This window comes from Mastigoproctus giganteus, chromosome 7, assembly GCF_048544385.1.
Source record: "Mastigoproctus giganteus isolate SK-2022 chromosome 7, ASM4854438v1, whole genome shotgun sequence".
In the NCBI taxonomy this organism is placed as follows: Eukaryota; Metazoa; Arthropoda; class Arachnida; order Uropygi; family Thelyphonidae; genus Mastigoproctus; species Mastigoproctus giganteus.
In genome coordinates, this window is record NC_143581.1 from 207118070 (window position 1) to 207143454 (window position 25385).

A 25385-nucleotide genomic window follows, 5' to 3' on the forward strand; every position below is an offset into this window, starting at 1 on the left:
ATGATTCAAATTATTGGATTATTTTTCATAATTTAAATGAAGAACATTCTAACAGGTAGTATAGATATATTAACTTGGTATAGATATATATATATATAATTTGACAGAGAGAGAGAGAGAGAGAGAGAGAGAGAGAGAGAGAGAGAGAGAGAGAGAGAGAGAGAGAGAGAGAGAGAGAGAGAGAGAGAGAGAGAGAGAGCTTATTCATTCAAAAACTGCTACAGTAGCAAAGGCAAGTTAAATTCATTCAATATTGCTCTTACTGCTTTTGCTTATCTAAACATACTCCTTTGTCAGAATATTTTCAAACCAAAGACTTGGATTATTTGGCTGCTTGGAGAAAAATTATAAATTTTGCAAGGAATGTAAAACTTTGACTAACAAATATAAATTTATTTACAATAGATCTGAATATTTTGCAGTTCAAATGGACTTGGAATCTTGGACTTTCAATTCAGATAAAACTGGACAATGCATAAATTAGAAAGACTTAGACCTTTAGAAAACCTTTAAAAAAAGTGAAGAACTGGGTGAAAAAGGAAGGGCTGCAATTGAGGATAGTGGCAACTAGGACCTGAAAAAAAAAAACAAAAAAAAAAAAAAACATCATTTTAGCATATTTGAAACAGGTATAATTTTCATTCTATTGCATGCACAAAATCATATATTGCCCAAATGAATTATAAGCATATTTTCTAAATTAAAAAATTATTAAAAACTGGTTATGACTGACTAGGAGCTGAGAAATGTTGGGGTTGCGAAGGAGCTGCAAGATGTTCGAAAAATAAATTACTTATTTAAAGGTAAGTACGATCTAGTAGCAATTAATATTTTTCAATATAATTTAGTTCTCATTTTCAGCACCCACCATCCCTAGGAAGTTGCATCCTTGGAAAATTTTTTCCAAGAATGGTTCTGCTTGATGGTATATGAGTTTTGAAAACTAAAGTAAATTTAGGCCAAAAGCTCATGGCACAAGAGTGATAGAACATACGTATACAGTTAGGGAAAGAGCCTGTTCTGTATGTAGCTATAAGCAAATTACGTATCAACAATAGTAATGGCATATGTGCAAGAAAGCAAGCTTACACAGCATCAGCCAAAAAAAAAAACTTCCCATTTCATCTATCCATTCCCTCCCAAAGTTTGTCTAGTTCTTTGAATTTATTTAAGCTATCAACTTCCACAATGACAGGGAGAAGTTTGTTCCAACAATCAACCATTTACTGGATAAAGGCAAATTCTGCACATCTATTCTGCAACTGTCCTTCCTCAATTTGAATTTGTCCCCCTGAAGTCCATAATCTGAGCAAAAGGAAGAATCTCATCAGCACTGAGCTTGCTCGAATCATTCAATGCCTTAAACACCTCAATCATCATCACCTCGCAGGTGCTTAGTCTCCAGACACTGCAATTTGCAGAACTTAAGCCTTTCTTGGTAGGAGCACCTCACTGTTCCCCCTCACCAATCTTGTTGCCCTTCTCTTTCAATTGTACTTGTTCCAGCAGCTCTACATCCTTCCTAAAATGAGGCCTCCAGACCAGTATGCAGTACTCAAGGTGTAGCCTAACCATTGCCTTATACAAAGGGATAATCACCTCTTTACCCCTGCTAAGTTTGTTACTACATGCAACAATCTCATATACTGAGCAGGCACATCACTAAAAGTTGCCCCAGTATTATACTACCCAAACCTGTACAATTATGATCTATAGCTCACATGGCATAAGGCTTTTTTCTCAATTTACTGGAGTTTTCAAAACATTATATCGTGGTGATTTCTCATTACTGGGTCAGTGATGCCCACATGATGAGACACTAATGTGCCACATGGTATGATAATGGCATACATTTTAAATAAATAGCAATATACTTCATATTGAGAAGTGCTTTGGATAAATAGCTGTTATCTTATACTCTACAAACAATTGTTCTGTGATAGAGCAGTGTTTCTCAACTTTTACTTTGCTGTGGCACACTTCTAAAGACAAATTTTGCCAGCACACTACAATCACTACTATACTCATATATTCACAAATGAGAAGTCATTTCTGTTGGGTATATTTAATAATACACTATTATTTAGCATTAGTAGAGGCATATGATGCAAGAGAGCAAGCTTATATAGCATCAGCCAAAAAAAAAAAAAAAAAACCTTCCTGTTTCACTCATCTATTCACTCCAAAAGTGTCTAGTTCAGCCTCGAATTTAAGCTTCCACAACAGATAAATAAAATAAATAAATTTTCTGTTTATACTCTGGCACGACAACTAAGTCAGTAGAGTTTACAATAAATTGTCAATACAAATATTTATCGTATTTAGTGGTCACGGGCTTGAACCCCGGTCCACTCAATAAACGCGTGCTATGCACTCTCGCTCCTGACCACTGGGCTACGTCAGGCCTAAATGGAAGTTTGTTCCAGGAATCAACAACCCGCTTGCTAAAGGCAAATTTCCACACATCTATTCTGCAACAGTCTTTTCTCAATTTGAATTTATACCCCCTCAGATGCAGAATCTGAGCAAGAGGAAAAATCCCATTAGCATTGAGCTTGCTCAAACCATTCAAGGCATTATACACCTCAATCAGATCAGTTCGCAAGTGCTGAGTCTCCCGATGCTGCAATTTTCAGAATTTAAGCCTTTCTTGGTAACAACTGTTTGTTCCACTCACTAATCTTGTTGCTCTTCTCTGTACTCATTCCAGCAGCTCTACATCTTTCCTAAAATGAGGCCTCCAGACCTGTATGCAATACTCAAGGGATAGCTTGACCATGGCCTTATACGATGGAATAATCACCTCCTTATCCCTGCTAGCAAAATTCCTATATATCATTGACAAGACTCCATGAGCTACTCTTGCAGCCTATCTGTACTGCTCAGAAAATTTCAAGTCTGACTGCACAATTACCCCCAGGGCTTTTACATTCTCCACTACACTGAGTGTAGTAGCACAACAGTAACCCAAGAGGAACACAGTTGGTATGTTCCTCTGGGGCTACTATTATCCGTATGCAGCATTTGCATTTGTAAATATTAAACTTCAGTTGCCACCTCTCAGCCTATCTTTTCCAGATCCTGTTGCAGTAGCATACTGTCATCAACAACTCTACCAACTTTTGTACTGCAGTTTTCGAAATTAAGCCTGATATACCTTCATCAATATCACTGATAAATACAGAAAACAACAATGGGCCTGACATAGGCCCCAGGGGACACCACTAATAACATTATTCCACGAAGAGCAGTGTCCATTGATTACCACTATCTGACTTCTCCCACTCAACCATCCCTTTATTCATAGCAGCAACTTGCCTTTAATGCTATAGTGCTCCAACTTGTATAGTAATCTTCCATGCGTAACAGTATCAAAAGCTTTCCTAAAATCCAAGTACAGCCATTCCCCGATTAACATAAGAGTTGCATTCCGCAGAATGCTACATAAGTCGGAATTTCCCTAAATAAGCATTTAGGAAAATTCTACACTTGCAACTATGCGTGCTGAATTTCATTGAAGCAAAAAAGAAATGTTTGATGAACATGTAAATAGAATTATTCAATTTTTTTTATCTCATGTGCAAAAAAAATTACAAAAAGAGAGAGAAGACAGGCATAATATCAGCATGCCAGAATTAACTCTCCAGCTGATAAGCAAGCCACTGCAGAAGTTGAAGGCTTTGGAGATTTAGAAGATGTTTTTTCCAACACGTCACAAAATTTCTCTGCAGCTGCAGAATTGGCACTTTGCATACTTTAATGTTTTGGAAACCAGTGTGATGCTTGAACCTATTAAACCACCCACTGCTTGCCACGAACTTGGATTCGGGTTTGCCGTACTTATCGTTATCTTCATAAATCCTTCTTGCTTGAATGGCCGTTAGATTCAGGGGCATTTGCTTCTGAATATGATTTTCTGTCCATATTATTAATAGATTTTCCAAACCTGAATGCTGTTTTGTGATCACTGTTGGGACGGACTGGTCCCAGTGTGAAATACATAGTTCCTTTAATATGTTCTTTTATACACGCACTGTCCCTTAAAATACTATTCACTATTGAAGCAGTAAGACCTAATTCTGTGCAATAGATGACGAACTTTGTCCTGCCTCGTACTTCTTAATTAATCATCTTCATTTCTAAATCGATTTTGTTTTGTTTCGTTTCCTAGCACTGCCAGCGGCACTTTCCGTTGGTCCCTTCACCATTGTAATAAGTAAACAGGATGAAGAGAAGATTCTAAAAATTTATTTATGTTTTTTTATATGATTGAAGATTTGAGCAAAGGGGAATATTTCACCATAATACCATAACGTAAAAACCCACAGAATTCCTGTAATCAGTATTATCACAAATGCAATAGGGTCAAGTTTACTACCCATTTATAATTAGATACACTAACAGAAAAGCTCAATAAACTGGAAAGTGCAACTGTTTTAGGTTAGTTTTAGAACAATATCACAAAGGTGTTCAAAATTGACCCTTATAACGGAAAATATGATAACAATGAAAGTGTAGTGCAATTTCCATTATAAAAATGACCTTTTAGAGAGATAAATAGTTGAAAATTTATCTTTTCAAACCTTTTAGTTGAAAATAGCGAAAATTTCAACTTTAGCATTAGCAACGACACATGATGCAAGAAAGCAAGCTCATATAGCATCAGCCAAAAAAAACTCCTTATTTCACCCATCTACTTGCTCCAAATGTTTGTCAAGTTCTGCCCTGAATCTATTTAGGCTATCAACTTCCACAACAAAGGATGGAAGTCTGTTCCACCAACCAACTACCTGCTGGATAAAGGCAAACTTCCGCACATCTATCCTACAACTGCCTTTCCTCAATTTGAATTTATGCCCTCTCAGGTGATTATTCTAAGCAAGAGGAAGAATCCCATCGGCATTGAGCATGCTCAAACCATTCAAGGCTTTATACACCTCAATCAGATCACCTCACAGGTGCCTAGTCTCCAGACACTGTAATTTGCAAAACTTAGGCCTTTCTTCGTAAGAGCAACCCTTTGTTCCATTCACTAATCTTGTTGCCCTTCTCTGTACTTGTTCCAACAGCTCTATATCCTTCTTAAAATGAGGCCTCCAGACCTGTATACAGTACTCAAAATGTGGTCTGACCATTGCCTTATACAAGGGGATAATCACCTCCTTATCAATGCTAGAAAAATTCCTGTATATCATTGACAAGACACCATGAGCTACTCTTGCAGACCGTCTGCACTGCTCAGAAAATGTCATATCTGCCTGCACAATTACCCCCAGGTCTTTTTCATTCTCTACCACTGTCGGTGTGGTACCACAGAGTTGATACGTTACTCTGGAATTACTGCTTCCCATATGTAGTACTTTACATTTGTCAATGTTAAACTTCATTTGCCACCTCTCAGCCCATCTCCTCAACTTTTCTAGATCCTGTTGCAGCAGCGTACTGCCATTAACAACCCTGCCAACCTTCGTATCATCTGCAAACTTGGACATTAAGCTTGATATATACTATCATGAATATTATTTATAAATACAGAAAACAACAATGGACCCAGCACTGAACCCTGAGGGACTCCACTGATAACATTAGTCCACGAATAGCAGTGTCCATTGATTACGACTCGCTGTCTTCTCCCACTCAACCATCCCTTTACCCATAGCAGCAATTTGCCTCCAATGCCACACTGCTCCAATTTGTGCAGCAGTCTCCATGTGCAACAGTATCAAAGGCTTTTATAAGATCCAAATATATGATATCAAAGTTATTCTTTGCATCCAGTTCCTTTGTGACTACATCATGGTATCCAATCAAATTAGTCAGACAAGACTTCCCCCTTAACAAACCCATGCTGTGTCCGAGCTATAACTGAAGTCTTGTCTAGATGATCCTGCAATGCTTCTTTAACAAGTGCCTCCATTAATTTCCCTGGAACAGAAGTTAAACTAACAGGTCTGTAATTACCTGTGTCTCCCTTTGATCCTCCTTTGTGGATTGGGGTCACATTTGTACATCTCCAGTTCATGGGTACCTCACCTGAGTCGAGGGAAGCTCTCATAATTATGGCTAAGATTTTGCTTACTTCCTTTGCCACCTCCTTTAATATAACTGGATAGATTCCATCCACCCCAGGTGCCTTTCTTGTGTTTATCTTCAACAATTTCTCCTCCACTTTACTCTCAGTTATTACAAGATTATCTAGCTTACTGCCAGAGTTGAATACACCTCTGAAATTCTCCTCCCTGAATAACTCCTCATGTATGAATGTCGATGCAAAATATTCATTTAGTTTGTTAGCTACCTGAGCAGGATCATCAACAGTTGAACCATCGATATCAAGTGGACCAATCTGATTCATCCCTTCCTTCCAGAGTTTACATAAGTAAAGAAGTCTTTGCTGTTTTTCTTTGCACCCTTTGCAAAAGATTTCTCATAATCTACCTTCACCTGCTTGACCTCCTTTGTAACTTGGTTACAGACCAGCTTATATCTATCATAGGCTTCTGTGTCGCATGTTAATTTATAAATATCCCATGCATTTTTCTACTCTGTCACATGTCTAATTAGTTTATCTGGCATCCATTTCGGCCTAAATCTTGAACAATATTTCTTGTTGGTATGGAAAGCCTAGTAGCTTCCAAGATTAATTCTTTGAATGCTTCCTATTTTGAATTTGCTGTTGGTAACATAATCAGTTGGTTCCACTGTATAGAATTTAAATACTGTCTCAGGCCACCAAGGCCTTGGAATAAATTACAAAAAAAAAAAAAAAAAAACAATGTGTTATTGCATTCACATTACGATATTTTCACAATACCTCCATTTATTTCTATGGGATGCAAAATACATTTCCACAATTTTTTAAGTTTTGGGGAGTGGCTGTATAATTTGGTGGGGTGAAAAAATATTAAGATTATTTTTTCATCCAGTTTCTTTGTGACCACATCATAATATCCAATCAGATTGGTCAGACAAGACTTCCCCTTAACAAACCCATGCTGTGTCTTAACTATATCTGCAGTCTTGTCTAGATGATCCTGCTGTGTTTCTTTAACCAGTGACTATTATTTTCGCCAGAACAGAAGTTAAACTAACAGGTCTGTAATTACTCATGTCACCTTTTGATCTCTCTGTGAATAGGGAATACATTTGTACATCTCCAGTCCGTGGGGATCTCCTCTGTGTCCAAGGATGCCCTCAGAATTATGGCTAAGGGCCTGCTTACTTTCTTTGCGGGCCTCCTTTAATATAACTGGATCAAGATTAAAAAGTTTGGAAAGTACAAGATTAAGTAATTAGATTATGTATTATGTGTGTATAAATTTTTATATTCCAATTTTATGTATCCTGGTAGTTCTCGACTTTACGAGTTAATTTGTTCCTAGCACATGCTCGTAAAGCAAAAACTTGTAAAGTCGAAATTTATTTCCCATAGACGTAATGTTAAATAAAAGTCAACAAAACAACAGTTTATGCTTAAACAATGATTTATTTATCCAAAGAAATGAAAATGGCCTTTAAAATCAAGCAAATTATAATAATAAAGAAATTACTTATGCTATACTAATGTTAAAGAATGTTTTTTATTCATCATCATTGACTGATGATGATGATCAAGAAAGAGATCATGTTTGCTTATGATCTCATATTTTGTTTCCAGTGTTATTCCTCTTTGCTGTTTCATTTAATTAACATCACTCTCTGTAGTATTACTTCGTTTTGGTATCATCATCCATTTTCAATCCAATGCAGAATGAAGGCCTCTCCAGCAAATTTCCAGTTCCTTTTGTTTTGTGCAATGGCCATCCATTTACTACCCATGAACTTGTGAATTTCATCTGTCTGTCTTCTTTTAGCTCCTCTTGGGAATGATTCGGTTATTTTCTTAGTCCATCTGTTATCATGTCTTAGCTATGTGTCTTGCCCGAGTCCATTTCAATTCTTTAGTTTTGATAAGAATGTCCTTTATTTGTGTTTGCTGTCTAATCCATGCATTGCACTTCTTATCTAACAGTCCAATTCCAAATATAATGGAACGAATTATATTTGAAATTGGACTTCTTATCTAACAGTCCAATTCCAAATATAATTCGTTCCATTCTTCATTGTGTAGTTTCAGCTTCTCTTCCATTCTTTTGATGAGTGTCCAAATTTCACTTCCATAAGTCATGGTGGAGAGTATACTGGTTCATTATTTTACTTTTCACGCAAATTGGGTTATTGCTCCTCAGTATGAGATTATATTTCCCGAATGCTATCTATCTGAAATTATTCTTCTCTCGACTTCTAGCCATTTATCAGCTAATGATTTGTCCCAGATAAGTATATGAATCCACCTTTTCAATTACTGCTCCAACAAATGATTATATTCCTTTCTGTGGCTTACTTCATCATTACTTTTGTTTCAGCCATATTCATCCTTGTGTAGTATAGGTGAACACATCTAGTACTAAGAATCAAAACGTGACGTAACATTGACTGCCAGAACACACGTAAATAAACAAATTTTTTGTTTGAATTAATTTTTATTATAAAACTTGGATTTAATCATTTTTTGTTTAATTTGCATTTTCCACAGCATACTTGAAGCATATTCACTGCACACTAATGTGTTGCAGCACACAGGTTGAAAAACACTGTGACGGAATATAAGATAACAACTATATTAGGAATGCTGTGTGCAGCAAAGCATTAAGCAGTAAATTTAAAAGCTAAGTGCAATTTGTTGGAGTTTTTCTGTAATATGCCTTACATTTAACATGCAACGTGTTGACTGTTAAATAAGTTATAATCTTTTCCGGAAATTTTATATAAGAAGAAAGATGACATTTGTTGGAATGTATCATTTAAGTTGTGCACATAGATTATCTACTCTCAGCTGACTTATTTCAAGGTTAAACTTGTGGCTAGGCTGGATAAATTATAAAGAAGATTATTCATACGTGGAACTTTCAGTTTTTCATACTACAATACTGATATCAATTTAGCTGTCTTCCAAAATTTTCTTATGCCTCAATGGATGGGCAAGAAGGATTCTATCATAACGTATTTACATCAACAAGGAGAACACTAGATAGTTTTTGATTGTATTGTACATTGAGGATTTCCTTCATGGATCTTTTCAAGAAACTAAGGACACTTCCCTACCATATTTGGAGGCAAACTGATTCAGGACTTTTTACATATGGATTATATTTATGATTGATTTATTTGAGTGTTTGTAGTTTAAATATGTTTTTATACATCTATTTATGCATAAAGCATTAATTATTTACAAAGCCGATGGGATTCTTCCTCTTGCCCAGTTTAATTGCCTGAGGGGACATAAATTCAAATTGAGGAAAGACAGTTGTAGAATAGATGTGCAGAAATTTGCCTTTAGCCAGTGGGTGGTTGATTGCCAGAACAAACTTCCATCTGTTGTTGAAGAAGTTGACAGCTTAAATAAATTCAAGCCAGAACTAGACAAACATTTGGAGCAAATGGATAGGTGAAATGGGAAGGTTTTTTTTTTTTGGCTGATGCTTATAAGCTTGCTTTCTTGCATCATATGCCTCTACTAATGCGCTAATGCATACAAGCTAAATATGTCCTGGTTTAGTCTGATAGTTTGTGGACTTCTCATTAATGGAAACCTTTGTTGTAGAATTACAAACAATACTTCATGTATCTAATGTCTGTAAATATGTTTATAGCAAATATTTCCAAATAAATTGAACATTATTATTTTGGTTACCAACGTTGTGGGCTTGAGTTCTTACTTTGTTTAGAGTAAAATTTCCAAAATACTACTTAACTCTTGTGACACTGTGTCCTCAGAAATATATATCAGAAATATCATTGTGCACCGATATCATTTTTGATATCGGTGCACAATGCAGTGTATTGTAATAACTTCATTTCGGGACATACTTCCTGTAGGTGGGCTATAAAACCTTTGTCTTCCAACAATGGAGGTAATACCATCAGTGGAACAAGATACCAAATTTTCCAATGGTACTTGTTTTTCATCAAACCATGTCTTTACAGCAGCAAAACTGGATGCCCCAGTACAGTCAGTTTCTATAGATTTTACAAACAACATCTCTTCTTGCAATTTACAATCAGCATCGAAATAACGAAAGTATGCCATTAGAATGGCCTTATTGTCAAGTAACTGTGGATTCGTCAATCTGAATAAAAAATTTTCTCGTTTTTAGTTTGTCGATTAGCTGCTCTTCAATGTTAACAGACTCCTCATCGATTTGTCTTCATATTGAATCGTTGCCCAATGGCAATGCGTTTAAAATACTGGAAGGATTTTGGTGTATCACTGTTGAAATTATGGTCTCTAATGCAGGTCATATAACAGTCTCAGCATCTGTATGTGCACTACCAGTTTTTGCAATGATTTCTGCAATTTTATAAGATGCAATCATTCCATCGTCATTTGTTTGTGTGTTCTTCTTAAATAAGGAAGTAACAGTGTAACATCACTCAAAATTGTTTTAAATGTTTAAAATATTCAATATGTTTACCAACTTTATCAGGACATTTCCTTTTTAAGTGTGCAACTATAAGTCTTGGTGGTTTCATAGTCTCATTTGAAAAAGAACTATTACTCATAAGACACTAGACTGTCTTGAGTTGAATGGGCGTTCAATAAAACCATAAGCTAGATATTCATCCAGATACTGTCGACACTTACTTTTCATCACTTGACATGAGTGATGATGGGTTGAATCACTACAAAGAATTAAATAATAAAATATAAATAATTTTTATTTAACTCTCATAGCCCATGTCAGTCACAAAAGCACTGTGGCTAAAAAAATAAACAACTTCCACAAGGAAACAATAAATCAATACTATTTGTTGCTTAGAAAGTAGAAACAATAGAATGTTTAGTGTCAAATGGCACCCGAGATGTCCCCCCATCTCTGCATAGAAACAACAGACAAACATCTCCTTATCCCATCCATGCCTCACATATTGACCATTGAAACAAAAGAATATATAAATAAACGATGCTCATCATGCCACCACCAAGGTTGCAGCTGTTGGAAGGGCACAATCAGCAAGGATCTCAGAGACAATCTCTGAAAGCACATAGGCATTTAATGCCTAAGAAAAGTAACGGTGGTTGAATTAAATCACGCCCACTATTTTCCTTTTATCAAAATTTCTCACTCACTTCTAATACAATATACCTATATGTTAAAAATCAGTTGTTTCAGGGGAAAAGAAAACCCAGTAAGAGAAATTAAATATTAAGGAATAAGATGTTGTCGAGTTGAGTTGAACTTGAGGGTCACAAACCATGTAATACCCATGATTTTTCTGTCCCAGTTGAGAATCCCTGCTCTAACCCAAACCACTGAGAATTAGCGGCCAGTATCCCATGAATCTTTGTGGCATTCTTTGCATCTTTAGAATACAGTACTCCATGCTTCCATATACTCTCTATATTCCGTATTCACTCTAATGCAAACCACCGGTAATTAGCAGCATATCAGAGAAGCCAGTATTCTGTCCATGGATCTTTGTGATGTTTTTTGCATCTTGGCCACTGGTAATTCGCAGTCTGACAGAGCAATACGTGGGAGGAACTACACTTGTCTATCATCGCTTGTCACAAATATTGCTAAGTTTACCCTTCTCTTTGGTATACACAATGTTTCTTATCAAAATTAAATCAAATTATTATATTAGGGCCACCCATTATTTCTAATAAATACCCATATATGCATTTTGTCTGTAAATTGCTTGTGTTCTCTGGTCGATTTGCCTGTTTTGCTGGACAAAAAAAACCCTAGTTTCTGTGAAAAACCATGCTATCTACGTTTGAGACTGACTAACTCAGCCAGTTAGTTAGATCGACTAACTCAGCCATTTTTTAAGATGGAGTGAGGGCCCTAGTAATGTGAGGCCCTAAGCTGTAGCTTATATGTAAATCCGGCACTGGGTCCGAGAGATCTTGCAAAATGGGCCCCATGTAGGAACTAGTAGTTGTTGGTGACTCTATTGTCAGGGAAACGGGGAACATGCCTTGTAAAAAGGATAGGTGGAATAGGACCAAGGTATGTCTGCCAGGGGCAAAGGTTGATGATGTTGTAGAGCAGATATCATCTTTTAAGGGCACAAAAGGTGATATTGTTGTACACGTTGGAACTAACAATTTCAAGAGTAGGAGACCGGCAGAATTGCTTAACAAGTACAGGTCACTGTTGAAAAAAAGCCGTGAAATAGGGTTGAATTTGAAAGTGTCTGCAATTCTGCCCAGACACGATAGGAGGGAGTATATGATGAAAGCCTTGTCGATCAATTTGGCCCTGGAAAGATTGTGCAAGGCTCAAGGGGTAGAATTTTTTTCAGCCTGGACTGTACTTGTTAACAGGAGAGATTGCTTCTACAGGGATGGGATACACTTAAATAGAAAGGGTGCAAGAATATTTGCTGATGCTATCGAGGCAGTGTTAGGTGGGTCGGAAAACTGCTAGCTTGGGGGGATACAAAGACGAATAGATTAACAGTAGCCACTGGCAGAGGTGAAAGAGATTCTTGCACTGCTTCTATTGCAATGAGCAGAAGCCTGAAAAACAAGATTCAGGATATTTCAGAGACTGCTGGGAGTCATTGCGGTACAAGTAAACACATGGGTTGTGTTAGGGTAGCTAAGAATAGAAATAGGTGCATGTATACTTGCGTGTACACCAATGCTAGGAGTGTAGTAAATAAATTTGATGAATTTGAGGTATTGCTCAAAACATCAAAGGCAGATATTGTTGGGATATCAGAGACTTGGTGTCACACAGATATAAGGAATCCAGAACTGGAATTTGGGGAGTACGTCTACAGAAAGGATAGACTGGATAAGAAGGGAGGAGGGGTTATGCTATTAGTTAAGAAATACATAAAATCCAAGGAAGTGAAGCCAGTGGACATCGCTGAACAGTGCAGTGTCGAGTCAATTTGGTGTGACATAAGCATTGGGAGATCAAAATTGAGAGTAGGAGTGTGCTATAGGCCTAATGACTCTGATGAGTATAATAAGAAACTGTACAGGGAAATAGAGTGGGCCAGTAAATCAGAGAGTCTTTTAATGGAAGATTTTAATTTCCCAGATATTGATTGGAATTTGGGGGCTGGTCACTCACACACTAGCAAGGCTTTTGTGGATTTATTGGATGATTGTTTTCTACATCAGCATGTTCGGGAGGCAACTAGAAGGAGGAATACTCTTGATTTGATTATCAGCAGTGATTGTTCATGCATTAAGAATCTGCAGAAAAATGAACCACTAGGTGGCAGTGATCACAGTGTGCTGAAGTGGGATTTACTCAAAGAGATAACTACCATTAGGGGTAAAGGGAAGGGTTATTGCTTTCATAAAGGCGATACGATGGACTGAGACAGTATTTAAATTCCATACAGTGTGACCAACTGATGATGTTACCAACAGCAAATTCAAAATGGGAAGCATTCAAAGAACTTATCTTGGAAGCTACTAGGCTTTACATACCAACTAAGAAATATTGTTCAAGGTTTAGGCCTAAATGGATGTTAGATGAACTGATGAGGCATATGGCAGACAAGAAACATGCATGGGATACATACAAATTAACACATGACACAGAAGCCTATGAGAGATACAAGTTGATCTGTAACCAAGTTACAAAGGAGGTTAGACAGGTGAAGGCAGTTTACGAGAAATCTTTGGCAAGGGATGCAAAGAAAAACAGCAAAGAGTTCTTTACTTATGTAAACTCTAGAAGGAAGGGGATGAATCAGATTGGTCCACTTGATATTGATGGGTCAACTGTTGATGATCCTGCTCAGGTAGCTAACAAACTAAATGAATATTTTGCATCGACATTCACACATGAGGAGTTATTTAGCGAAGGGAAAGCCAGAGGTGTATTCAACTCTAGCAGTAAGCTAGAGAATCTTGTAATAACTGAGAGTAAAGTGGAGGAGAAATTGTTGAAGATAAACACAAGAAAGGCAACTGGGGTGGATGGGATTTATCCAGTTATATTAAAGGAGGCAGCAGAGGAAGTAAGCAAACCCTTAGCCATAATTATGAGAGCTTCCTTGGACTCAGGGGAGATGTGCAAATGTTACACCAATTACCCCACAGACTGGAGATGTGCAAATGTTACACCAATTCACAAAGGAGGATCAAAGGCTGACACAAGTAATTATAGACCTGTGAGTTTAACTTCTGTTCCAGGAAAATTAATGGAGGCACTAGTTAAAGAAGCACTGCAGGATCATTTAGACAAGACTTCAGTTATAGCTCGGACACAGCATGGTTTTCTTAAGGGGAAGTCTTGCCTGACCAATTTGATTGGATACTATGATGCAGTCACAAAGGAACTGGATGCAGGGAATAACTTTGATATTATATACTTGGATCTTAGAAAGGCTTTTGATACTGTTGCACATGGAAGACTGCTGCACAAATTGGAGCAGTGTGACATTGGAGGTAAATTGCTGCTGTGGATAAAGGGGTGGCCGAGGGGGAGAAGACAGAGGGTGGTAATCAATGGACACTGCTCGTCGCAGACTAATGTTATTAGTGGAGTCCCTCAGGGCTCAGTGTTGGGTCCATTATTGTTTTCTGTATTCATAAATGATATTGATGATGGTATATCAAGCTTAATGTCGAAGTTTGCAGACGATACAAAGGTAGGCAGGGTTGTCAAGGACACTACTGACACTATGCTGCTGCAACAGGATCTGGAAAGGGTGTGCAGATGGGCTGAGAGGTGGCAAATGAAGTTTAACATTGACAAATGTAAAGTACTACACATGGGAAACAGCAACCCCAGAGCAACGTATCAACTCTGTGGTACTACACTGACAGTGGTAGAGAATGAAAGGGACCTGGGGGGTGGTTGTGCAGGCAGATATGAAGTTCTCTGAGCAGTGCAGACGGGCTGCAAGAGTAGCTCATGGTGTATTGTCAATGATATATAGGAATTTTTCTAGCAGGGATAAGGGGGTGATTATTTCCTTGTATAAGGCAATGGTCAGGCCACACCTAGAGTACTGTATACAGGTCTGGAGGCCTCATTTCAAGAAGGATGTAGAGCTGCTGGAACGAGTACAGAGAAGGGCAACAAGATTAGTGAATGGAACAAAGGGGTGCTCTTACGAAGAAAGGCTTAAGTTTTGCAAATTACAGTGTCTGGAGACTAAGCACCAGCGAGGTGATCTGATAGAGGTGTATAAAGCATTGAATGGTTTGAGCATGCTCAATGCTGATGGGATTCTTCCTCTCGCTCAGAATAATCACCTGAGAGGGCATAAATTCAAATTGAGGAAAGACAAATGTAGGCTAGACGTGCGGAAATTTGCCTTTGGCCAGCGAGTGGTTGGTTGGTGGAACAGACTTCCATCCCTTGTTGTGGAAGTTGATAGCCTAAATAAATTTAAGGCTCAGCTGGACAGGTATTTTGAAAAAACAGAGGGGTGAAGTGGAAGTGGTTTTTTTTTTTTTTTTTTGGCTGATGCTGCATAAGCTTGCTTTCTTGCATCAAATGCCTCTACTAATGCTAATGTGATCTTTAACCACGATACCAAATCAGCCATCAGGTTCTAATCCCACGGCCTAACGGTATGGTAATATCTCCTAGCATTAAAGAGGTACTGTGAATTTATAAATAAATAAACCAATATTTTATACATTACACCGGCCATACTCTAATATACGGTGCCCCCTTCTAATTGGCTGTCGGAAGGGGGGAAAGCAGTGATTGACAGGTTTTGATCCCGCCTACTGACTGCGTCCCCTCTTCGTTTCACGTGGATGTCACGTGACACGACGTCACTGGAGCGCAAAATGCCAAATTCACTGCATATTCTTTCTTTTGAATGTTGGTTTTTAGTGCGTACGGTGCTGAGCTGTTACTTCTTGCTTTTCTGGTTATTGCCTCGTGGTTTTCAGTTTGTCGTTATCCCGTTCCATCCTGCTGGTAAACTGCTTCTTTGTTTTTTGCTGCTGTGAGGTAAGTTTAGTTTGTCTTGTATTTCTGTGTTATTTTCACGTATGTATTATTAACGTAGTATTGTGTCCGTTGCGTTTTTTTTTTTAAAAAAAGAAAAAATTCTATGTTGCCGTTTTGTGCTTATGCAAAGAGCAATTTTATTGTTCGTTGCACGTGTTAATTGACTTTCGTTTCTGTTTAGCCAGAAAAGGTTATGTTTTCATGCGACTTTGGGAAGGATTCAAGCAAAAACCAGTCGTTGGACGAAAAAAAAAAAAAAATGTATATTGGGAATTACGTTTTTAATTGTCTTTCGTTTGTGTTTAATTAAAAATGGTAGGTTACCTTTTTGCGGGACTTCGCCAGTTATTTGTCGAAAATTGGTCGTTTGCTGAAGAACGAAATTAGTGTTTAATTTGCAATTATTTTGGCTGCTGTTCCGAAAAAATTACTGTTGCCGATAATTTCGTTATTTTTCGGTTCCGCCATACTGTTATGTCGCGTGACATTCGCCACGTGCAGTTGTCGAGAAGAAGAGGGGGAAACGCAGTGAGTGGGCGGAGTTACGAACCGTACGTCACTGCTTTCCCCCTCTTCTTCTCGACGTAATTGTCAAAGGGGCACCGTGTTCTGGAGTTTTACCCATTACACCTACTTACTCCATATTTCATTGCTCAAAGAATAAACGTTTACATATTGTCTTTACAATATGTAAACTATACCACTATACATTCGTAACATACTTCCTTACGAACATGTTTATGCTAGAGAGAGCAACAACGCTGTTGTTGTTATTTGGTTTTTAGGAGCATTAGCAACTAAGGCCATATTGCTCCGGGGATATGCGGTGGTCATTCCCTGACCTTGCCGCATCCTCCGTATTTGGTGGAGGATATCATGGGCTCGAACCCCGGTCTAATCAAGAAGCGTGTGCTACGCACTGCTGCTTCTGTCCACCTGGCTACAGAGGCGCCGGGCAACAACGCTATAACGAAGCTTTCTCGGTAATTTCATAAAGAAATAATTTGGGAATCTAGAAAATTATCTTTTAAGACAATTTCTTAACTTTAAAATTACAAGAAAGATATTTTTCTGTCTTTTACGTGAAATTTAAAAATAAATCGTTTCTCCTTTCCATACCAATTTAATTTTAAAAGAATCATAAATTTAAAAGACCAACTTACCTTATATGACGTCATTTTACTCTAAGCCAATATAATGCGCATAAATATTGAAAACAATACGTTCTCACATTCTGTTTGTAAACTTAAATTCTTTATACTTTCATTTTACACATCAATACAGACATTCGCGAGTTACACGTTTGAACTGTTTACTACAGTCCAGTCGTAGTAATAATAACTACCACCTAGCGTCTTAAAGTGACCGCTCAGGTTCCATAAAGAATCATTCGTAAATTACGTAATGCCATTTTTTTTTTTTTTAAATCTTTGAACTCCATACTACTTATTATTATTATTAGCCTTATAGTACAAGGAAGCCCGAGGCTTATGCTGTACCAGGCAATAGAGAGAGAGAGAGAGAGAGAGAGAGAGAGAGAGAGAGTCAGAAGTAAAAGGGAATCACCAAGAAAGAGAAGAATGATGATATCCAGCTCAGGACCCTGGGTATGTCAAGCCCATACTCACATAAATAATTTTTATTATTTATTTTCTTTCCATTAATTTTCTTTAGCTTTAGTTCTGTTATCATTTTCACCATTGAATGGTCACTGTCCACATCTGCTCCTGGTAAAGACATGGCGTTTTTTACCTGATTGCGGTAGTAGTAGCAGTGGCATGTGATGCAAGAAAGCAAATGTATGATGCAGCATCAGCCAAAAAAAAAAAAAAAAAAAAATCACACCATTCCCTCCAAATGCCTGTTCAGTTCCTCCTTAAATTTATTCAACCTATCAACTTCCACAACGACAGATGGAAGTTTGTTCCAGCAATTAACCACCCGCTGGCTAAAGGCAAATTTCCGCACATCTATTCTACATCTGTCCTTTCTTAATTTGAATTGATGCCCCCTTAGGTTCGTAATCTGAACAAGTGGAAGGATCCCATCAGAATTCAGCGTGCTGAACCCATTCAAGGCCTTATACACCTCAAATCTTTGTTTCACCAGAATGTAATCTAACTGATATCTGCGAGAATCGCCAGGATTTTTCCATGTATACCTACGTCGTAGTGGCGCCTGAAACCAAGTGTTGGCTACTACAAATCTTTCTTGACTACAGAAATCAGTTAGTCGTTGTCCACTCATCTTGCTCCTAGCCCAAAATCTCCAACAATATTTCCTTTTCTTTTGTCTCCCATAACTGCATTCCAGCCCCTCGTATACAAGTTACATTTATTTACACTACACTGTGACGACCGCCATAGAGAGGGAAAACAAAGGAAGAGATGTCTCTGCATAGCAGGTGTATGTAACTTCTAGTCACAGATCGGCTTTGTTGCCGTAGGAACGCTGGGATTTTGTGACGTTTAAATATAGGATTTGCGCTTTTGTGTAATTTTCAATAATATTTTACAAATTCTGTAACATTTAATGATATCTACAGTGCGTCCTCCATTCGCAACTCCTTTTCTCTTCCAGGCAATCAGCTTTGTTACTACTTTAGCGCCATGCACATATAGCGGTAATTTTGCAGCCAGCAGCTTAGACCTCCTTTCGTCCAGATTATTACCTAATGAAACATTCGAATTCGAGTAATACTATTTATTTTTATAAGAAATTATCGAGTATCATTCGTGTGAGCACTCTCGTCATATCCCAGTAACACATCCAGTATCACCACACCCTCTTCCTTTGGGGGAAGGGGTGATATATTATAATGTTATAGGTATTCAATTTACGAATGGTACATATAACATCCAAAACTGGGCAAGCTCGACAGCTGATTCTTTTGGGATCTTGGAATTGTGCGAATTTCGGATTCATTGTAGTAATAACAAAATTGAAATTGAAAAACATTGGTTTTCTGTAGTAAACCTTATTCATAGCATAAGCAGACTTTTTTTTTTTTTTTTTTAAGAGAAAGGCAAGCAACATTGCTTGGAAATGTGCAGCAAATATTGCATAAATACACTGGGTGGACATTTTTATTAGGTACATCTACATAATAGCAAGTTGGTCCAACTTTAGTCCCCAGAACAGCTTAGATGCCTTGTGGTATGCACTCAACGAGGCATCAAAAGGATGCTGGTCCATATTCACTCAAAATCTTCCCACAGTTGTTACTTATTGGATGGTTGCTCTTTCCACTTCATCCCACAGGCACCTCCCACTGGATTCAGACGAAGGAGGCTATCAGAGTAGGCGGAATTCACTCTCGTATTCTTCGATTCAGTTCTGTACAATTCTGGCATTGTGACATGCTGCTTTACAGCCCTGGTGCTAGGGATGGGTAAGTAAGGCATGTGCCACAGGCGCCGTATAAAATAAAATATGTTTTACATTTAACATTCAATATAAAATTTCTACTTTCTCTCTATTTTACAACTGAAAATTTTGAAAACACGTCTAAATTTAGGAATTCTTAATAAACTATTTTCTTAAGCGCTTTTAATGGTTCTGCAGAGAGCAGACGCTTTTCTGTGGCGGGGCGGTAAATTTGCGAGCGCTCTTTTAAGTCGCAAATTTTTCCAGTTTACCCAGCAAACCGAAATGCTAGATGCACTACTGCATTATACCCGGTGGTTAAATAATAAGTTTCCTTATTCAGGAGACCCTAGTGTCAAAAACGGTTAGAGCTAGCGCTGTGAAAAATCGGTGCGTATGTCATTAGGGTATGGGGAAACGATTTTTAGAAGGAAAAAAAAAAACCAAATAGTTCACATTTCCTCCACCAGGATAAAAACGGCGCTGCACATATGTAAAAGTTGTCATTTACTTCAAGATACGCTGCTTACGTAAATGACATCCTATTAGATAAAAGCAGAAAGGCCAAGACCACCATCAATAACCATTATGGCTCTTACAAAACAAGAACGTGTTCTTTTAGTATAACTGTTCTACCAGAATAATACACTGGTGTGCAAAACTTAAGGACCAACACTATTTCGAAAGGATACAACCACAAAATCAAACGAAAGTCTGTGGCGATTTGCAGAACTGTGGCCGTTCAGTAGAAAGCTGGTGCACATGCAAAAATTTGAATCGTGACGAGAGGGTTCACATAAACAGATAAATGCAGTAGTTATGTGCTAATTACCGAATGGTGAACACGATTGTTACAGACGTTCGATTGGTTTCATACAGTGCTATAGACAACGAAATATCCAGTAGTTTGGATGACTTTACCGGGGTCGAATAATTGGGAAGCTCGAAGGGCGAGGAGTGGGACTGTAGAGTTCGATATCGCCCATAGCATCGTCTCACGTGCGTGGTCGACCCACAGAACGAGAGGAACAGCTGTTCGAAGGACCAGAGGTGGTCGTCCACGAAATACAACGCCCAATGATGACCGCTATATACTCCTACAGGCCAAGAGGGGCCGACACCAGACCAGCAAACCAGCTGCACAGGACGCAGGATATCGCAGTTTACTTTGGCCAGACGATTCCACAAAGGTGGACTGTTTGCCCGACGGCCAGTACGCTGTGTCCCTTTAACACCTGCCCATCGGAGACACCGTTTACAGTGGTGAATCGAACACAAGGACTGGACAGCAACGCAATGGGGTAAAGTACTCTTTATTGATGAGAGTAGATTCAGTCTCAGCAGCTAATCTGGCGAGAGGTAACACACGGTATCACCCCGAAAACATCACTGAAAGGGATCGATATGGCGGTCGAGGTGTTCTCATCTGGGGAGGCGTTATCTTGAATGGACATACAAACTCCAGATAAAGGCGGTACTGTAACCGGTGCACGCTACTGTACTTAAGTAATCCTTCCCCATGTGTATCTGTTCCGAGGTACCATTGGCCCCGAGTTCGTGTTTATTATTATTAGTCATATGGTGCAAGGAAGCCAGACTTATGCTGCACCAGCCAAAAAAAAAAAAAAAAAAAAAAAATTCTGAGTTACCCTGAGAGAGAGAGTCAGAAGTAGAAGGAAGTCACCAAGAAAGAGAAGAATGATGATATCTAGCTCAGGACCCTGGGTGTGCCAAGCTCATACTCACCTGATGTGAGCCCCTGTGATAACGCCACACCCATCGCACTGCAGCTGTTGATATGCTTTTGGAAAGTGAGAACATTTTTCGTATGGATTGGCCTGCCCGTTTCTCGCGTTCTAAATCCCATCGAACACATATGGGACGCTCTGGGGAGACGCCTATCGGCATGTCCACACCCACCAGAAAATGTTCACCAGCTGAAGATGATGCTGACAGAGGAATGGACGATATTACCGCAAGAACTTATTAAGAACATTGTTCTAAGTATGGACAGGTGGGGCAAAGCCTGCATCGACATTAGGGGTGACCATATCTCCTATTGAGGGCCACCTCTTCCCTTTGTTCCATCTTTGGCAGTGATGCGTCTGTATCATGGCAGCCAGTGCTATGTTGCCACTTGAATAAAATCCCTCTGTACCGTTTTGTTTCCGTTGTTGTTCCCTTCAACATTTCTGTACCTCACAAGGTTCATTTGGTATTATTTTCCCATATCCAGGCCACTGCTATTATAAGCTACAGGTGAAAACCTGACTGGTCCTTAAGTTTTGCACACCAGTGTAGTAACGCTAATGCTTTTTTTTTTTTTTTTTTTTTTAGGAGCATTAGCAACTAAGGCCATATTGCTCCGGGAATATGCGGTGGTCATTCCCTGACCTTTCCGTGTCCTCCGTATTTGGTGGTGACGGGCTCGAACCCCGGTCTAATCAAGAAGCATGTGCTACGCACTGCTGCTCCTTCCCACCTGGCTACGGAGGAGCCCAACGCTAATGCAGCACTACGTGAATATCGGAAACTTAAAGGTTCAGATAAAGGACCTGACGTCAGTAGGGATTCGAAAAGTAATACATAAATTTGAAGCGACTGACCGGGGAGTTAGGTGTAATTCCAGGCAGGGGACCAGACGACCACGTACCGGAACTGGAGTAGTGGCAGTTGCAATGGTTACAATGCGAAACACTACCAGTCAATAGTGCCTGCCAGAGGTGTGTCAAGAGACTTGAATCTTCCTTGGTCTACTGTACATTAAGTGCTTAGAATAATTTTATCCTGGTTCACATACAAGGTTCACGTGCAAAAACTAAAGTCTTATGATCAGCAACAACGAATAGACTTTGCTCTACGATTTCTGGCTTGTATGGAACTTGACAATACCTGGACTCGAATGATCTTGTGGCCTCATGAGGCACATTTCCCTCTTCATGGGGCTGTAAATGCACAAAACTGCCGAATATTATTATTATTTATTATTGTATTATTATTAGCTATATGGTGCAAGGAAGCCTGAGGCTTATGCTGCACCAGCCAAAAAAAAAAAAAAAAAATTTCCTGAGTTACCCTGAGAGAGAGACAAAAGGGAATTGCCAAGAAAGAAAAGAATGATGATATCCAGCTCAGGATGTCATCATTCTCTGGGTGTGCCAAACCCATACTCACCAGATGTGAGCCTCTGGGGTTTATGGGGAACTTCTTGTCCATCTGCTTTGCATGAAAGACCACTACAAAGTTCATATGTTACAGTATGGTGTGGATTCACAGCAGATTTTATAATCGGACCATTTTTCTTTGAAGAGTTTACACCTCATGGCCCCGTAAGGTGTACGGTAGCTAGTGCACGGTACTGTGCTCTTCTAAGAGATAACATTATTCCCTCTCTCTCTGCAAGAAAGGCAATGCTCGGAGACTGTAGTGTTCATGCAAGGTGGTGCCCCTCCCCACATTAGTCGACAAGTGAAGGAACTGCTCTGTTCAACATTCGGAAATGATCGCGTCGTTTCTAGACTTTCCGTAGTTCTGTCTAGCCTGATCAGCAGATCTCAATCCCTGTGATTTCTGGCTATGGTAAATACCTGAAAGCCACAGTTTACTGTGGTGGCATACAGATGCTTGTTGATTTGAAAGCAAGCATTAAACAGCACATAGCCACCATCCCCACTGAGATGCTACGCGAAATTGTCACACACAGTCCTCCGTTTTCAGAATGTCATCTCAAGCGAAGGAAAGCACATAGAATATCTGTAGATTTCTAAGTTTTGATATTAAAATCTAATCCTAAGTATTCCATCTCATGTTTATAGTGCAATTTCTCCCCTGGCAGCAGATTTTTATTTTATTTTTAGGAGCATTAGCAACTAAGGCCATATTGCTCCAGGGATATGCAGTGGTCATTCTCTGACCTTTCCGCATACTCCATATTTGGTGGTCATATGCTCAAACTCCGGTCTAATCAAGAAGAATGTGCTATGCACTGCTGCTCCTGCCCACCTGGCTACGGAGTCACCACTGGTGGCAGAAATTTGAACTAATTACCACCCTGTACGTGCATGTTAAGATACGATATGAATTATGCGCTGTTCCTCTGCTTTATCCCATCGAACAAATTCATTTGCAGATAAATCCGTTGCTGCCATTAAAGTACACACCTAGTCAAAATGTTTCAAGATAACCTGTGGCATCCAAACTAATTTTGGTCCACTGCTGTCAACGGGATCCAATGTGCACCACGAAAACACTTCACACATTACACCATCATGCACTGTTAAAAGCTGGCAGGGTGGGCACATGGCACGGACTCATGTTTTTCTTGTACTTCTTCATAACATGACTGAGTTAGTAGTAGTTAGTCGGTCTTGGGTTTTTCTCTCAGATACTAGGGTTTCTCATCCAGTAAACAGCAAATCAACAGAATACATGCTATTGCAAACACAATGCACCTACTCCTCAGTGCCTTAGTTGCATTGGTGCCTAACACATAAACCTAACTTAACATAACTATGCTACTTGAGCCACATTTTATCCTGATCAGCACAAAACAGCAATAATCAGGATTGGTCAGAACAGGCAATATTTTTTCCAATTTTCTAGTCCAGTGCTGGTGTTTCTGAGCCTACTGTAACTGCACCCGTTTCTCTTGTTGATTGCACGAATCAGTCGTCAGCTGCAATACTCCATCCGTACAAGGTATGACAAGTTGAGTATTTTGAAATGCCTCTTTGGTTATCACTATTCTAGTATTATTTGACAATTTCAGCTTTTGTTACTGACACAAAACTGCTTTGCTGAGTTTTTCTCAGCGTTTGTCTTTGATGTTTTCACACAAACACCTCACACTGTCTTCGCAACATGCCTCTGTGAATGTCTGTCCTTTCTGAAAGTAATTTACTAGCAAAAATCCATCAGCATCCCAAAAAACTGATGCAATCACCTTTCTAGCAGAAGGAATCGACTTTGCTTTCTTTGGAACTTGTTTCCACTGCTCCTTTGTCCCAGACAAAAAGTGATAAACCCAGATCTCATTCATGGTCACTGACCTAGAAAGGAAATTTGCTGGATCTACTTGAAAAATATTCACTTGGCTTAACAACTTCTGTGGTTTTTGATTTGCTGTCAATGACTTTGGAATCCATCATGCTGACACCTTTTTTTCATAGTGAGAGAACCTGTTATGTGGTACACACATTGATGAGATGCCCAATACACTGGTAACGTACCAAACTGTCACTCTTCACCAAATCATGCACATTGTCAACTTTTGGAGTGATGGATGTTGCAAGTCTTCTGTAGTGTGGGTCATCTTCCAGGATCTCCCTCCATCCTTCAAATTCTGCTGCCCACTTCATGACCATGGAATAGGAAAGGGCATGTTCCCCAATGTTGTAACTATATCCTCATGAACTGCCTTTAGGGTTAGTTCCTTTTTCTCAAATATTGGATGACTACACAGTGACTGATTTTGTCCATATTTCCTCATTCACACTTTGATGTCAAAAAAAGATGTTGAAACTTTGTTACTATTTCAGTTATTCATACAAAAATTTTGAACACAGTACCACTACCCTTTCATACTCAGGCTAGGCCAAGAACTCCTCAAACACCCTTCATATACATACCCATAGGTTTTTTTTAATCTTGAGTTTGGTGCCTACCGAAATGGAACAGTACTTTAAAAGTACTATTCCAGTAAGAAAACCATGTACTTTGATTTGCTACACAAGTTTTCTGAAGTTTCAGGGACCAATTATGACAAATTGTGCACTAGGAAGTTAACATTTCACATTTCCTACAGTGATATTTACTTTGTATAATGCAGCTCTTCTATAAAATCTGATGCTGTGCAACTTCCCATATCTCCTCCTTGAAATAGAAAATTTTACAAAAACAGGAAAGGGTTTGTTAATAAAATCTCTTAAGCTTATTTAAAATATTAATAATCTATGCATCGCTCTTCTGAATACACTTCTGTCAATTTCTACAATCTGAGTATTGATTGGCTGTGCCCTTCTCTGTACTTGT

At 38.8% G+C, this 25385-nt stretch overlaps 1 long non-coding RNA gene across 1 annotated transcript in view; it reads right to left on the reverse strand.

Annotated features, from left to right (window-relative positions):
- Window positions 1–17304, reverse strand: part of LOC150083620 (uncharacterized) — a 40882-nt gene extending 23578 nt beyond the window's left edge. Inside the window, exon 1 of the long non-coding RNA XR_016547183.1 lies at window positions 17153–17304. This is a non-coding gene — a long non-coding RNA (uncharacterized LOC150083620). The remainder of the gene's footprint in view (window positions 1–17152) is intronic.
- Between the last annotated feature and the right edge of the window lie 8081 nt (window positions 17305–25385).